This window comes from Athene cunicularia, assembly GCF_003259725.1.
Source record: "Athene cunicularia isolate RWA chromosome 2 unlocalized genomic scaffold, athCun1 chr2_part1, whole genome shotgun sequence".
NCBI lineage: Eukaryota > Metazoa > Chordata > Aves > Strigiformes > Strigidae > Athene > Athene cunicularia.
In genome coordinates, this window is record NW_020799095.1 from 108,239,555 (window position 1) to 108,255,202 (window position 15,648).

The 15,648-nt window shown below is 41.0% G+C and overlaps 1 protein-coding gene across 3 annotated transcripts in view; it reads left to right on the forward strand.

Moving 5' to 3' along the window:
• DTNA (dystrobrevin alpha) overlaps positions 1-15,648 on the forward strand; it is a 219,957-nt gene that overhangs the window by 39,322 nt on the left and 164,987 nt on the right. Inside the window, exon 2 of one of the 3 annotated variants that reach the window (XM_026841318.1) lies at positions 7,099-7,172. The exons of the other annotated variants lie outside the window; for them this stretch is intronic. The gene's annotated coding sequence lies outside the window, so the exon portion shown is untranslated. The remainder of the gene's footprint in view (positions 1-7,098; positions 7,173-15,648) is intronic. 3 annotated transcript variants of the gene reach the window in all.

A 15,648-nucleotide genomic window follows, 5' to 3' on the forward strand; every position in this document is an offset into this window, starting at 1 on the left:
TTTTTTTTTTTTTTTTTTTCTACACAACTCATTTATGTTGGATTGAGAGACCTACTGTGTCATTTGTGTGATATGGAAATATAATCCATTCCCTGGTTTTAGATCATTCTTTTTTTCCTATAAATTTACTTCAGGATGACTAACTTTACATCTTAAAAAATGCATTAAATTACAAAGGCAACACAGTAATTTAAACATTTTCTATCTTGAGTTGATAATTGTGAAATCTTACTGCTCTTTTAATATGGAGTTTTAACTAATTTGTGTAACTGAAAGCTTCCTCATCTACTTGAGAAATTAAATTTAATCCAGGAGAGCTGGCCACTTTTTTGCAGACTAGAACTCAGGAAAAAAGGCACATTATAGATCCAAGTTCGAAAGCATTTATCTCGGTATTTGATGTGTATTTTTAATTGCTATTGCAAATGTTTCACTTTTCTTTGAATATACACAAACAAAATGTGTTTCCAAACAGATCAAACAGATTTCCAAAGAGATCAAACAAAATGCAAAGTGTTTTATGGTTTTATTTTTGTCCTTAAAAGTTTGATCAATTTGCATGTCTTTATTAGGGAAAGTAAATCACATCAGTTTAATGCAGGTACAAATTGTATTATGCTGGTACAGGAGTGCAAGGAGAGCTTAATGGGGCTGAGAGTCAAGTCATGTACTTTGCCAGGCTATTCTGTAAACAGGTCATATTCTTCTTTTAAAAAAAACCCACTTCTGATAATGCCATCTATCACATTATTTCCCCTAAACCATATTCTGCATCCTGGCTTCCCACCTCTCTTTGCCACCTGACAGGCAATTGTTTATGCTCTTCATCCCAACCTCAGAGTTGTCTTCCCTGTAATTCCAGCCATAGAGTTGGATTAATTTTTGGCTGACCCTTTGAACACATAGTTGCAGCAACCAGGGCAGGCTGGCAGGACATCCAGAAGTGGTAACTCAGTGAAAGTTTTTACTCCATCTCCTCCGCTTGCCTACAGAGTCTCAGTTTGGGAGGAAATTTTTGGAGGAGACACATTTTCAAATACAAGAAGTTGTGTGTTGCTTGCAAGAAGCCCCCCTGAGCACATCTCCCATAGACCCGTGTCAGTTCAAAACAGAAGTCATCAGCAAGGTTCAGACCTTCAGCTGGTGGAGCAATGGCTTGCACTTGTAAGCTCTAAAGCTCCCTATGAACCATCCTTGGAGAAGGATGAAATAAGCCTTTTGTTAATAAGTTCAATGGTTGATTGCTGATAGCAGCAGAAAGATAATAGCTGTACCTGCCTGCCATGTACCTACCTGCCAGATTTCAAGTTTTTATGTGAAAGCATGGAGGAATTAATGCTTCTCACCAAAAGAATTATAAAAAATTTATTTTAACACAGGTAAAATTATTTCTTTTTGATAACTTTAGCTTTGAAAATTGCTGAAAATGTATAAATAATACATTCAGCTAGACTGTTATCTGGTATGTAAAATTTCAAATCAAGCATGAAATTTGGCAGAGCAACTGAAAAAAGTTTTATAGTAGGAAGTGGGTGTAAGCAAAGGAACTTGCTAAAATGATGACGGCAAGAAGCAATTATGTGAGTCTAGGAGATAGTAAATATAATTTCAGAAATCATACAGCTAAATAAAATTAGGTAGCAATGGTTGAAAAGAATCCAAGCAAATGTAAGTTCTTAATCTACATTAAATCTGTTGATGTATTCCTAAATAGAGTCAAAAGGGCTAGAGTTTAAAGCCTTTAAAAAAAAAAAAAAAAAAAAATTAGTTTCCAGGCGTAGGTGAACTCTTCGCAGTGCATTTTCACTGAAAGGTGAATAGGTGTCTGCTGAAAGTCACGCAGTTACTCATAACTCACGGGTAACTTGGACTGAATCTTTGCTGTTACACTGTTTAATATCCACCCACATTGAAACAGTGTATTCTCTATGAAAAGGGCATAAAGTAAGTAGATAGACTGATAATTTTTCAGGCCACTCACTTTTCCTGAAAGTGAAAATAAATTCCTTGGGCACAAAGCCTTAGCTTTTGTAACTGTGCATATAAAGTACTAAATAAGTCATCCATTGTATTATGTCCAAGAGAAACCAGGCTTTGCCAGAATGCAACCTCAGCCTAGCCAGGTCTGTCCATACCTATTTCATAGGTCATTAGTCCTATCCTTTTTCTGTGGTACACTATCGTAGATGACTGCTTGGGATTGTATTAGGCATGACTACATGTACTGGCAGACTCAATATAGAACAAGGAAATAAAATTTGATATCTCAGCCTTGAAAGAAATAGTCCTAATTGTTTTTCCACCCTGCCCCTGATGGATAGAGCAGGCAAATAAAAAGAGGGGAAGGTTATGCAAATATTGGCCTGGTCCTTGCTGGATTTGTAGTATTTTTCACTGTGTGCCAATTAAGAACTACACACAACTCGGTGCCTTTCGTGAGGCAGCATCGCAAGGGCACGCTTGGTTCACCAGGCACACAGAGGCCAGCAGAGGTGGTATGTAGCTCCAGAGGATTTGCCGAGCTTTGTGCTGGTAGCTCTTGACACCAATACAGGCTGGGAAACAACTGGTGAGGCAGCAGCATTTGAGGATAAGGCTTACTGTGAATCTCTAATTGAACATGAATTGGTAATGTAGAGCTTTGCACGATAGAAAGGAGAAAAGCACGATATTGGAATGCATATGGAAGTAGAGCCCGAAGGGAGCAATTTCCACGTTGATGAATGCTCATCTGGAGTCTTGTGTTCAGTTTGCATCACTGCTCTTTAAGAAAATGCTGGCCACTTTGGAAGTGAAGGGGAGGGGGCAGTAGAAATGACCAGGGATCCAGAGGACATGCCTCAGGAGAAAAACCTGAAACATTTATGGTTTTAGTGCCTCAGGAAGAGCAGCTTGCTGGAGAGTGGGTAGGAAACAGGCAGCTTTTGAGGCCCAGATAGCCCAAAGCAGTCTGTTGCAAAGAGGAGGCCAGTAATTTCTTCTCTGTGCCCATAGACAAAGAGAAATGGGTCTAAAGAGAAGCAAGAAAGAAGAGGTAAAACCTAGGAAAATGTTATCCTTGAAATAGGCTGTCAGTGGCAGTTGGGGAGTCTCCTATCGATGGAGGTGTTAGGAATGGCTTTAGTAAACAAAAGGGAAGTGAATCTGACTTTATCTCACAGTGGGAGGTGGATTACATATCTTTCAACCATCCTTATGACTTGATGATACTGGTGATAATACTGCACATAGAATTATTTTCTTAATGAAAGACATGTTTTCTAAATTTTGGTTGGAAAGATCTCTCTGCAGAGTGGGATGCGTTTTGCTGAGGTGCAGAGGCACTTAATCATCATATAATTTCCGCATTTTGAAATGTTCCTTAGGTAAGTGGTTACGGCATGAACAGCTGGCTTTGCATTTCAGCTCAAATGTCGTTGTCCTGAAATACTTGGGACCATCACTCTGTCAGCTGGCACTTGACAATCCATCCTAAATTTGAAACATGTAATTGGATTCTTAGGATGAAATCCGAGTCCCCTTTGAAGTCATGGGGTTTTATAGGGTAAAAATTTCATGCTGAGGACAGTGGTGTCCACTTGTATGTGCTTAGCTTTACTGTCCTAGGCAGCCCTGTTGTTTTCAGGATGAGGATGTAAGGAGTGGGTTGTAAGAGCGTGTAACCTTTGCTATGGCAAGCATTCGGTTGCAGAAGAGGGCCTTTGGAGTGCCTGTGTGGGTGAGAGTTTACAACAGGCATTATGTGAGGTGAATTAATTACTTCTTCCTTTTTTCAGATGTCAACAAAACTAGTTTACACCATCTGTTCTAAAATAGAGTCAGTCAGTAAAAAAGCAACACCTATTTTTGTTTTTTAAATTTTATTTGATAAGACTTTAGGCATTCTATATTCTCTTTAGTGTAATGTAGGTTTTTTTCCTTTTTCTGTTTTTGGAGGGGGTTCTCCCCCAGAATGTCTTTTTTATTGCTAATGGCCTTTAATTTACATTTAGTATTTAGATAGCTATGACTTCAAGTTAAATGTTTCTTCTGATGAAATGCATACAGAAAAGTCTCCAGGTGCTATGAATTTGAAAACTTTCACTGAAAATGTCACCAAAACAGGATAAAAGAACTTAATGACACCAATGTGATGTAGATAAGCAGACACTCCTTTATTAATGGCCGGGTGTTTGGCCAGGTGTGCAGGGGAGTCGTCTCACAAACAACGCACACCTAATTCGTGTAACATGCTGATTATATTGGATACAGTAATACATATTAATCAAGTTCTCATATATAATCATGCTAACTCCTGTAACTCATTTTCATATTTCCACCTCTTTCTGGTTATGCGCCCTTGAGTCCTGAAATGAGTCGGAGGGCTGCTTTTCTGACCACCACAGGCTACCAACTCAGAAGAAAGACCTCCCAGTGCCCTTGACTCAAGGACTTTGGCTCACATGGCAATTTTAACATGCTTTGAGGCCCTTTCACAGTACAGCTTTTAAAACACGTGGTCCACAGGGCAATAAATCATGCTTACCAAACAGTCTAACAATGGTACCTTGTCCAGCAGCGTAACTGGTTGTATGGTTGCTTTAAACTAAGCACAACGTCTCTGTGACTACTTAAACCATTACACCACTATCTTCTACAAAAAAACCAATATTTTTGTGAGATTCCATTTAATTGATTAGTCCTAATCATTCCTTATCAAATCTCCAAAAGTCATCAACTCAAATTAATAACATCACTGACATCAATAACAAAAATACTCTGGCTTTGTTAATGCCAGTATTAATTCAGAGCAAGTTCACTGTTCACAGTGTAGATACTTTAGATTTAGAGTAGATGATAGAATTTTATCCTCAAAAAGAGATCACATTGATGTTAAAACTCAGTGTGAATCTCAGAGCTGAGAGTTAAGATTTTGTGCCTCATAATGTATTGTTGCATTTCACATCCAGATTTCTTTGCAGGCTTTTCTTAGCTGTCCAATGACATGCTCTGTATAGGAATTGCATGTGTATACCTGAGGCTAGAATAAGCCTGCAAGGAAGCACAAACTCCAGACTTTAGGAACACCAATATATCAGTTGTTAATAACCTTGCAGTGTTACTATAGCTAACACTAGAAATGTAATTAAATCAGAATGATTTGAAACTGCCATTAGGGGGAAGAAGACAGAGAAAAAAACAGTGTCTTCCTCACAACATCATGTTTTCATTGACCTACTTACAGTAGAGAAGAAAATGTGTCCCTTCCTGTTACAGCAGAATAGTTTTGTTCAGCGATTTTATAATGCAGCTGCACAAGAGAAGACTGGCTTTCCTAACCACTACAGGAGGATTTGGAAAGGAGAGTAATGTTATTTCATACACTTAGTACCAAGACGTGTAAGTTCCTGTCCAAGCTATAATGTTATTAATCTAATCAATTTGGCAAAAAGTGCTTTGACTTTAAAAAAGAGGAAATAATAAAAAGACTTATATTCAGAGGTGAGAGGAAAAGGGCTGTGCCTGGGCTGCAACTGTGTAGTGGAACCTTTAATGGGCAGTCATATTTCCTTCATATTTATCTTCCCTCCATGCAAAGTCCCTGCCATCCCCGAGACCCCCAGACTCCTTGCCTGGTGTCCGTTGCAGCTGAGCAGCCCTGCCCTTCGCACGGTGAAGGGGCTGGCTCCAGCCTGCTTTTGCTTCAGCAAGAGTTGCCTCGTGTGCTTCACGTCAGGGAATTACTGAAATGTGTGAAGGAATGGCGTTAGGCCTGGCCCTTTTTGAGTGCACAGATTTGCACTTGATACTGAGCCTCTGAAACCACACGAGTGTGGGCATGTAGCCTTTGGAACTACAGGCTGGAAGTGGAGGAGCCCTGAACACCAGTGCATGGTACGGCACTGCCTCTGCATATCCAGTGCCCCAGATGAAGTCATGAGCAGGTGGCCGTAGCTGCAGAGCCCACATGTAAAACACCACTGGAGAGAATTCCTGGGTTCTCTTGCTTCTCCAGATCTGTCCCATGTGCAGTGTGAGATACAGGTGTCCATGTTACCCCAGCCATGGGCTTGGCAGTCCCCACAGAATGGGCAGCATGCAGGGCTTGGGGTTCAGCCATCCTCCTCAGGACTTGTGCCTGTGGTACTTAATGTTTGTTGTCTTATGCCTGGGTTAATAAACCATCTTTATCTGAAAATAAACACCTGCAGCTAGTCCTTTCTAGGCTGCTCAGGTCACATTTCTCCACAAGGTGTTGGTAATTTAGTATTGTCAGAAGCATTAGTCACTGCCATAGTAGCTTAATAATGCGTGGTAGGAGCCAGCTGGTAATTAACAAATTAAAGATATCGTACACATTTTCCTCAATTATTTCATATGTAGCAAAAATAATTAGAAGCAGAACACTTCAGGTGTTTACAGTTACATGTATTTAAAACATCTCACCGTGTTAGGAAATTATTCACTCTTAATGGTCAGCTAGGCCTAATTTTGACACTGTCCCAGGATTCATAAACACGCACTTAAGAGTCCTGTAGTAGGGAGAGAGCCAGACTCTTGTCTTTTTTTAACCCTTTAACTCTGCCTTGTTTAACAGACTCATCCCAATAGCTGTCTTTTGTGCCTGTGTTTAGGAGTGTCACAACTTTGCAGGTCTCAGCTACTCTTAACACCCTTTCATGTTAGAAGTGTCTTGAATTGGAAGGTTATGTGCGTGTGCGATGCAATCTGTTGGAAAGACGAAATCAGCTTGTAACTGAAGTGAAGGAGAGACAAAGCTAACACAAATCGTATTAAACTGCTAAAGTGGGAAAGACTTGACAGTATGAATGGAGGTGACAATGGGTTTCATTATGAAGTGTAAGTAGAATATCCCGGTATGTGCAAGCTTGCTTTAACTCCCTTGGTGTCTCCTTATTTTATCACCAGATGGTGACCAGCAGTTTCGAATTAAGGTGCTCTCAATTACCTGTGCGTGATGGTTGAGCGATAGTGCCCTTTGATATGTCTCCCTTCCATGCTGCTTCAGCCCAGTACTCCTTGATCCTCCTGCAGCCTGACTCCAGGATTTGGCTCTGAGTATCCCAAGCCTTTGACTCTGCTTTTTCTCTGGGGCAGGATCTGATCTGAGCACTCTGAGGCAGAAGAAGCAGGGAACAGAGCAGGCGATCGGAGGAGCATCATTTCTACGGGTAGGGTGCAGTTAACTGTCTTCGTGGGGAGCAGTTGGGTACTGGCAGTGGCTTTGAGAAATATGATTTATGTTTGAAAACTTTTTTCTTGGAGAGAAAAAAATACTGTTGAAAATGTGAATAAGTGCTTTTTGATAGAGTGCAAAGTCTTTGTCAGACAGTGACAGTTTCTATTCAGGCTTTGAACTTATGGTACAGATGCAAACGCCTGCACAATGCAATGAAAAGCACAGAAGATTCTGCCCCGTAATACCTTTGGTCTTTGCTACATTTATTCACCTCCGCATTGTTTGATGGAAGAGCACTGGGGATTTCAAAGAATGTGTTTCTGAAGCTTATGAAAGAAAATGAATTCCATATGCAATTTCTGTTAAGAGTTTTAGCCTCTTAGAGTCAGGCTCAGGCGTTTGGAGTGCTTCTTAAAACCTTTTGGTACTACTGCACAGAGGATAGAGGTAGAAAAGGGCTGTTAAGTTATTCACACAACTGTTAACAGCATGGACTTGTTTTGTGCACCCTGAATTCTCTTTTGTTGTTGGGGATGGCTTTTGCTTGGGGGTTTTCTGGTAGTGCTTTGTACTGACTGTTGTCTCAGCAGAAAACCTTCACTGTTCTTACTGTAGAACAGTAGAGCATGAAAGCCCCGGCAGCGCTGGTGTCGCTTAGCATGCAGACACGGTGAGGGAGTGATCCTGCTGACCACACTCATGATGGGTGAGAGCGGACATCCAAGAGGGCAGACAGAAATACAGGAATATGCCATCCTTTACCTGTGAACCCACAGCAGTGGTCAGAACAGGCCCCGCATCTCCCAGCCTGGGTGCAGGCAGCGCGGCAGGTAATTTTTGCTGTGCTGCTAGCAATCCTGGTCCCTCCACTGTCCAGACCAAGGAGCCTGTTGAATGCACCGTGCTTCTCTTTTTGCTGGTGTTTCTGGATTTTCCCCCAGTGCAGTCCAAGGGAAGGGTGCGGGGATGGTCCCAGCAGGTTCTGCCCCGACACAACATGCCATTGAGTGGCAGCTCGGGACATGCACAGGGACCTGGCAGGGCTCCTGGCATGTGCAGCTGAGATGTACCTGGACAGTCCTGCCTGTGTGTCTCTCCCAGGAGCTGGTCGCTCAGGCAGGGCCTTGCAAGACATCCAAGGATTACAAGGCACTTCAAATTTTACTACAGTCAGCATCAGAGCAAATCTTTCACATTTTCCACCCCCCTGAAGCTCTTCATATATGCAAACAATTACAAAGACTTCGTAATGATTATGTCCTTTTAAACTGTGGTATTAATATTGGTACTGGATTTTTAAATTATTTTTTTGCCTTTGAGTTAATTCAGTTCATGACCTTCATGCTTCAGGTTTTAAGGTGCCATTACATCCCACAGGGGGAAAAAAAAGTTTTATTTCTTCAGTCTGGTAGTTCATGTAATTGGGGAAGGTAGGGAGTGTCTTTAATACCTGTCACTCCCTTGTACTGACTTTTTTGAAATATTTGGACACAAGCTTTCTGTTCACCTGGGAATGAAGAAAGACATTCAGTCTAAACTTTCTTCGTTGCTACTTTTCTCACATCATATTGCAGGTTAGTAGTATTTCTGCAAGAGGCTATACAGAAATCTCAGGGCAATATAAGCTTCAAAGATTATTCTCTAGTTTATTTTGGCAAAGTAAGATCCATATACCTCTGTATTAAAGGAGCATTGTGATACTTGGATATTGCCTTCAAAGCATTGCATTTCAATACAATTACGCAAAAATAAACTTTGTATAGGTAAAATATGCTATTTACTGCATTTCTTCTATTCTGAACCAATCTATAATTTGTATTCTAGCTGTATAATTTTCTGGAAAAAACCCTTTACTTCTGACATGTTCTGTGCTCATTGCCTCAATTGTTTAAGTCAGACTTAGGCTGTCCTCTTCAGTTTTGATTTTTATTTGATATTTGGGAAGCAGTAAGCTAACCTGCGTGTTCTGTCATCAGTCTGTATGACTGAGTAATTCCACAAAGACTGCTGCTCATTGGCTGATCACTGCACTTGCAATTTAGTTTTACTAAGATAAATGCCAAAGCCTTGCAGCTGAACAATTTGGTTCCAAATGCAGATGGCTAAGCTGGAAACCCATTTATTGTGTAGTTTTTAGCACTGGCAGGTGAGATTCACAGTCCCGACCGGGGTTGCACAGGCAATAGCAGAAGTACTGTAGTCACAGTGAGGAATTTTGCTTTTAAGTTCGGGGTGATCTGCTGTTAGAGTTGTTCAGTGCTCTGCTTACCACATGCTTACAGAAAGTATTTCCTTTTATTTCAAACAGCCAAGCAAATTGTCATTCACAGCCACTGCTTCAGTGTCTTTCCTCACTAAAGCAAAACAACAGGTGACTAAATCCTGATGTGCTGTATCTGGCACATTTTGCAGTTGTTTTCTGCTTCTTGATGATACCAGGATATGAACATTCCAGCTGCTCTGGCTGTCTCTCTGCTCACTGAAATGAAGGTTGCCTGGTTTAGTCATTGCTATTTGCTGAGGCTGCTTTTACGTGTACATTTACTCTGTTTATAGGATCCCAAACACTATGTGTAAAGATCTGTGTTGACATGTTGTAGTGAGAGTTTCCCTGTCGATGGAAACCCAGGCACGTATATGTATATATTTTTGAAGCAAGTGGTTATGGCGATACGTGCAAGCTTATCTGCTCAGCCCGTTCATTTAAATGTAGCCTTCTGCAAGTGATTGCTAGAATGAAAAATTCAGTCCATCCTGTTTAGAATTACATGTGTTTATTCAGTCCATTGTTAAAGCTGGTGCTGTTATTCATGCACAATTTTTGCTTTCATGTAAGTTTTATTATACTTTGATCTCTTCCTGTAGCACTCGACATACTTTTAAAAACCACTTCCTCAGAAACTGTTGTTTCACTGTAATTATAAAAGAACATGTATATGAATCACAAATGAGAATATTACCCAACTAGATGTTCCTAGAAACAGGAGAGCACTTACGTGCAATACAATACATTAATCATTTATAAGGAGTCAGCTATTAAAATGATTTTTTTTAATACTGTACATTCAGTACAAAGATGATGTGAAAAGCCTTTTCACTGAAGATGCTTGTGGGCTTTTGAAATTTTATTAAGTTTCCATCATCACACTCTTGTCACAGATTTGAAAAGGAAAACCTCAATAATACTAGTTTGGGTGACTCCAGGTTAAGGTACCTCTAGAGTGTGAGTGTATATATATGTATACGTGTATATATACACATAGGTACATACATATATATATATGTATCTGTACACATACGGGAGTCTGTATTTTGGCCCCATTTCTACAAGCTTTTGCCTTTAAATGAAGTCCACAGTGTACTTGGTCCTTCTTCATTTCAACAGAACTCCTCATGGGCAAGGGGTTTGCCTGCTTAGACACTTTCACAGTCAGGATCTGTGGTCATTAAGCAGATTTCTCAAATGAATGATAAATCTAGCAGAGTATTGTTTCTTCACAATGTTTTATCCCTCGGTTGGCTTCAGACTTACCCATTTGTAAATGTCACCAATAACAGAAGAAGAAGGGAAAGAAAGGAATGAAGAAAGCTTCAAGCAACCTTGTTTTGCATTGTCTGCATGAAGGTGTAGTGTGCTCAGTCTGCATTCAGAGGTAGGACGTGTGTGCAGATGGCAACACAAGCTCCCCTCTATCCCTTTCCCAGGGTGGTGGGATGTGCTCCAGTGCCAGGCATGAGTTGCAGAGATCACTCAGCACCATGCTGTGCCCAGTGATGATGCACAGCCTTTTAGCAACTGCTGAAGCTGAAATGAGCTTAGAGTGGCCTTGGACCTGGGTGGCTCAGGGAAGAGGCAGAGAAGTTGGGGTCTGTCCATCATGGCCTGTGGACACATACCCTGGATGGTGCATATTTGTGTTGGAGGTGGTGGGGCAGGAGACCTTTCCAGGACAGGGTCTGGTCTGAGTCCTGCTTTTGGAGCAGGGTTATTATTATTATCATTAAGAGGCCCGTCACCACTGGGCAGTGATGCAGAGCACAATTCTGCTTCTCTAGGCATCTCCCCCTCAGCTCCCTTGCTTTGGGGTGAAAACTGGGCAAGAGAAAAGGCCAGCTGCAGAACAGCAGTTGTTTTGAAGCAACTTTGCACCATATTAGTAGAATGGAGGTACAGCCTAGATCACTTTAAATTCCCTCGTTGATATAGGCAACAAATCAGAAAGGAGAGATGGTTTGGGGAAGCAATAGCCACGCCTGATAACTTAGCTTTTAATAAAGAGCATTTTTCAAATATTGCGGAAAAATGGCAAAAGCAGCAGGAGAGAACAGATTGAACACTTGTAAATTATCTTCTAAGTGCTAAATTTTGGGCAAAAGGGATTGCAGTTCTCCTAGGAAGAAAAGTCAGTGTAATGAATAGTTGGTTCCCACCTAAATCTCTTTTATTCTTCATACTGGAAATTACAAGCAGTTATGATTCCTGTAAGAGTATTTAAAATAACGCACATATTTAAATCTGAGTTTATCTAGTGAAACTTTGCTAAAACTATCACACCATCATGATGATACCATGACAGCTTTACAATTTAAACCAAATCTTTTTTTGTCTCTGATGCCATCCTGAGCCCCACTGTGGTGAAAACCCCAGGTGGTTCATGCTCTGTGCTTCCAGATCAATGTGTAGCAGTTCTTCTGTTTCTCCCTTTTCCATGACCCCTCTGTAGGCCAAGGTTCTGCACATGTGTGCCCTTCCCAGCATCTCTGATTGAGGAATGGCATTCCCTCTGTTTTCACCTGGCAGCAATCTTGAATAAAGTGGATGCATGTGGTTGTGGGGTAGGGAGGGGAGATGAGCTCTGGTGAAGACATCCCAAGACTGCCTTGTGCTTTAGTCTTCCTCATGGGGTCAAACTCCTAAGGAGGTCAGACTGTCTGACGGTTAGGAAAAGAAACCTCCACCTTTCTGACACCCTATTTCCTGTTCTGGAAAGGACATTCATAAATTAATTCATTTTTTGTTCATAAAGTATCCCTGTTTCATGCTCTTGAAATATTGGTGGTGGGAGACAGTGCATTGCACACATATACTTTCCATAGCTTTAAATGCATTATTACCCGTTGCTGCAGAGGCCACACCCATTGTGTCTGATTTTCAGAGATGCTGAGCAGCTGTAATTGAGTGAAATTCATGGAAAGTGTACATGGCAATCACACTATTAAAGTGTAGCTCTCTTTACCAAGTTTCTTCTGTTTTCAATGCCAGACCTTAGTACTTGCAATTTAACTGTTTATTAAATGTGAACTCCTTATCTTTTTTCTTCTATTTATCAAATGTTGTACTTGTAATTTGTCTTTGTTTTATGCTGTCATTTGCAATTCATGATCCAGAACAATAGATCTTATGACCCTATAGAAAATTGATAGGTAGAACTGCTTGGAAAATAATCTTCACTGGAAATCTTATTAAAAGTAAAATTCAACTAGTTATTACAAAATTGACAGTCTGATTCATTCACCTGTCCAAGAGAGAATGGAAGGCCAACTAAAATTTGAACCCTTGGTAAAGAAGTGTCACTTCATATTAGTATAACAAGCAGTCCAAAGATAGGCTCACGCGTTACTAAAGGTAAGAGGTGCAGAAACCCATTTACAAATTTAAAAGCAACATCCTGTACAATTATGATTATTGAGTAGGACATTGGTATTATAATCTTCCAAATGACAGCTCTATCTGACTGTAAATCATCGTGAAGTAAGGAGTTTCTGGTGTGCCAGGAGTTCTCTTGACCTGATGCGAGAACTTTATAGCTTAACTTTATGACCCCAGGAAATTAAATGCATTATTGCAGTTCTAAATCTAGCCTTATCCTGTCTGAAGATACTAAAATTTCTGTAATACCCACTGTTTATTACACAATGGACATTTAAAAATTCTAAAACTTTGCCTTTTCTTTATAGCTCATACGCAACCATGCTGAAGCAGCTAAGAACATCTTGCAAGCTACTTGTTTGTCGCTTTTAATTTTGGAGTTAGCAGAAAATAAGAAGTCAAGCTGTTAAACCTCCACCAGTTTTCACTTCATTGGAGTTGTTCTGGGAACTGCAAACCATATGTTCAGGGGTTGGCTCCTGGGCATGATCTTTTGTGCCCTATGTGTGTCATTGCAGAAACGTTTTAAATTAATGCGGTGAATTAGGAAAGGAGACTTCAGTGCCGAGAGCAACTTGTAGTCCCACAGGTAGATCTGAGGTATGGTCCTGACCACGCTGTCGTCACGTGGCTCTGGAAATGCTCATTTACTGCCTTGGAAGAAGGAATTATTTTGCTCCTCTTTCTCAAAAGGTTGGTTTATGTGAAACTTGCTGCATTTTTCCTTTGGACACACAAATAGAATTGCCTGTTGCTTGTCCAGGTATCCTCTTTCTTGCATCTAATCCAAGCAGGTATCTCAGGTTTCTTTTTCATCTGCTGAAATATGACTGTGATATATTTATCTCGACAGCCTATATGGCTCCACTTGCATTTAAGTAGCAGTCTGACTGGCTGTGGGTTGTGGGCACATGACCTTGGGAGAGGTGCGGACTATTCATGTTGTGAAAGCCTTCTGTATTGGAGTGATGTGCATGTGCATGTGTCTGATACAGCTTTGTAAGGCCATGGCAGACACAAGAAACTGTCCTTCAGTGTCTCTTACTGCCCAAAGTGGCCACAGAACAGCCTTACTGGGCTTGTCCAAATTCAGCTGGCAGCTCTGCCTCCTTTCTGTTTCCCTTCTCTCTTTATTTTTCTGCTTATTTTCAGCTCACTGTAGAGTAGTTGATAATGTAGTCTGCGGTAACGAAAACACGTAAAGTCCTGACTATGTAATAGGTTGTTAGTACCACCAATTAGGAAAGCTGCCCAGCAGTTCCTGTTTATAGTACCCTGGTTTTCAGGGTATTTGTGAAACTTTTAATGTTTGAGATGAAATTTTTCAGGTCAGCTGTTTTCTTCAGCCTGAGTATTTTTGGAATGTTTCAGTTCAAGTGATTCAGTAACACTGAGAACAAGGCTAGCATAAAAATCATATTTTTTTCTTCACCTTAAAAGAAAACCTCAGATATTTTCTTCAGTGCACTTTAGTAGTATTGTACTTTGGAGCAAGTATGTAAACTTCAGCAGAGCACATGACCTTTTGCATGAGGAGTACTTCTGTTATTTGTCCCAGTGCAAATCTGCTCCCATTTGGCCTATATAGTAGCCCTCAGGAGAAAATAAATCCAGAGCAGTTCACCTGTGCTGAGAATCAGCTGCAGGTGAAAATCTGTGATGGATCAAGCCCCTCTGCAGGTGCTGGAGAGCCTCCATGCCTGCTCATGGCACCTGAGTTGTTCCTTAGTCCTTGAGCACCTGGCAAGCTTTCTGCTGTTATTTGTCTTCACACGGCTTCAGGAGACACAGAGCTCTAGTGTTTGTTTTACAACAGAGTTAATCACTGAATGAGGAAGTGGTTGTGAAAAGAATTGTGTACCGGAGTCAAAGACTGTACTCATAAGTCTTACACACAACAGCAATGCCACAGTTTCATGGGCAGCCTGAACTTTGGCATCTCCTGTCTCTTAAATGCTGAGGCTGCTAAAGCAAACAAACACGTTTCTTGTTTCATAATTTCTCTGGAATAATTCTGCATAAAACATGGCATTGCTTCTCATTTTGTTGAATAAAGGTGAAAGAATGTCCAGTGCTTTGTAGTAGTTATACTGCTTAGCATTCAAAACAACCTTGATTTGAGGATCTCAGAGTACCTTTAGGCTTTCATGTATTACCCACATGAGGTACATGTAGCATATACACAAATCACACAACTTCCCGGAGAGCAAGAGCCACTTCTGGCAGCTCTCTGGCAGGACAGGTGAGGAGGGGAAGAGGGATCTAGAGAACAGATCCTATGAGGAGCGATTGAAGGAGCTGGGACTGTTCAGTTTGAGGAAGAGAAGGCTGAGGGGAGACCTCATCACTCTCTACAGCTACCTGAAAGGACATTGTAGAGAGGTTGGTGCTGGTGCCTTCTCACAGGTGATTAGTGACAGAACAAGGGGGAATGGCTTTAACCTCCAACAGGGGAGGGTCAGACTGGACATTAGGAAAAAATTTTTCACAGAAAATTGGTCAGACGGTGGAATAGGCTGCCCAGGGAGGTGGTGGAGTCACCATCCCTGGATGTGTTTAAGGGTCGTTTAGATGAGATGCTGGGGGATATGGTGTAGGGGAGAACTTTGTGGAGCAGGGCTGATGGTTGGATTCAATGATCCCAAGGGTCTTTTCTAACCTGAATGATTCTATGACCCTTCTTCTTGGGCAGCACAGTCCCAGGGGAAAGAAAATGTCTTACATTCAAAGCTTCTTTCCATTTGGTTTACGAAGAAGTGTTTTCCAAAGTTTCTAGGTTTCTACTGTACCTCCAGTCTCTATCTAAGCAGATCTCAGG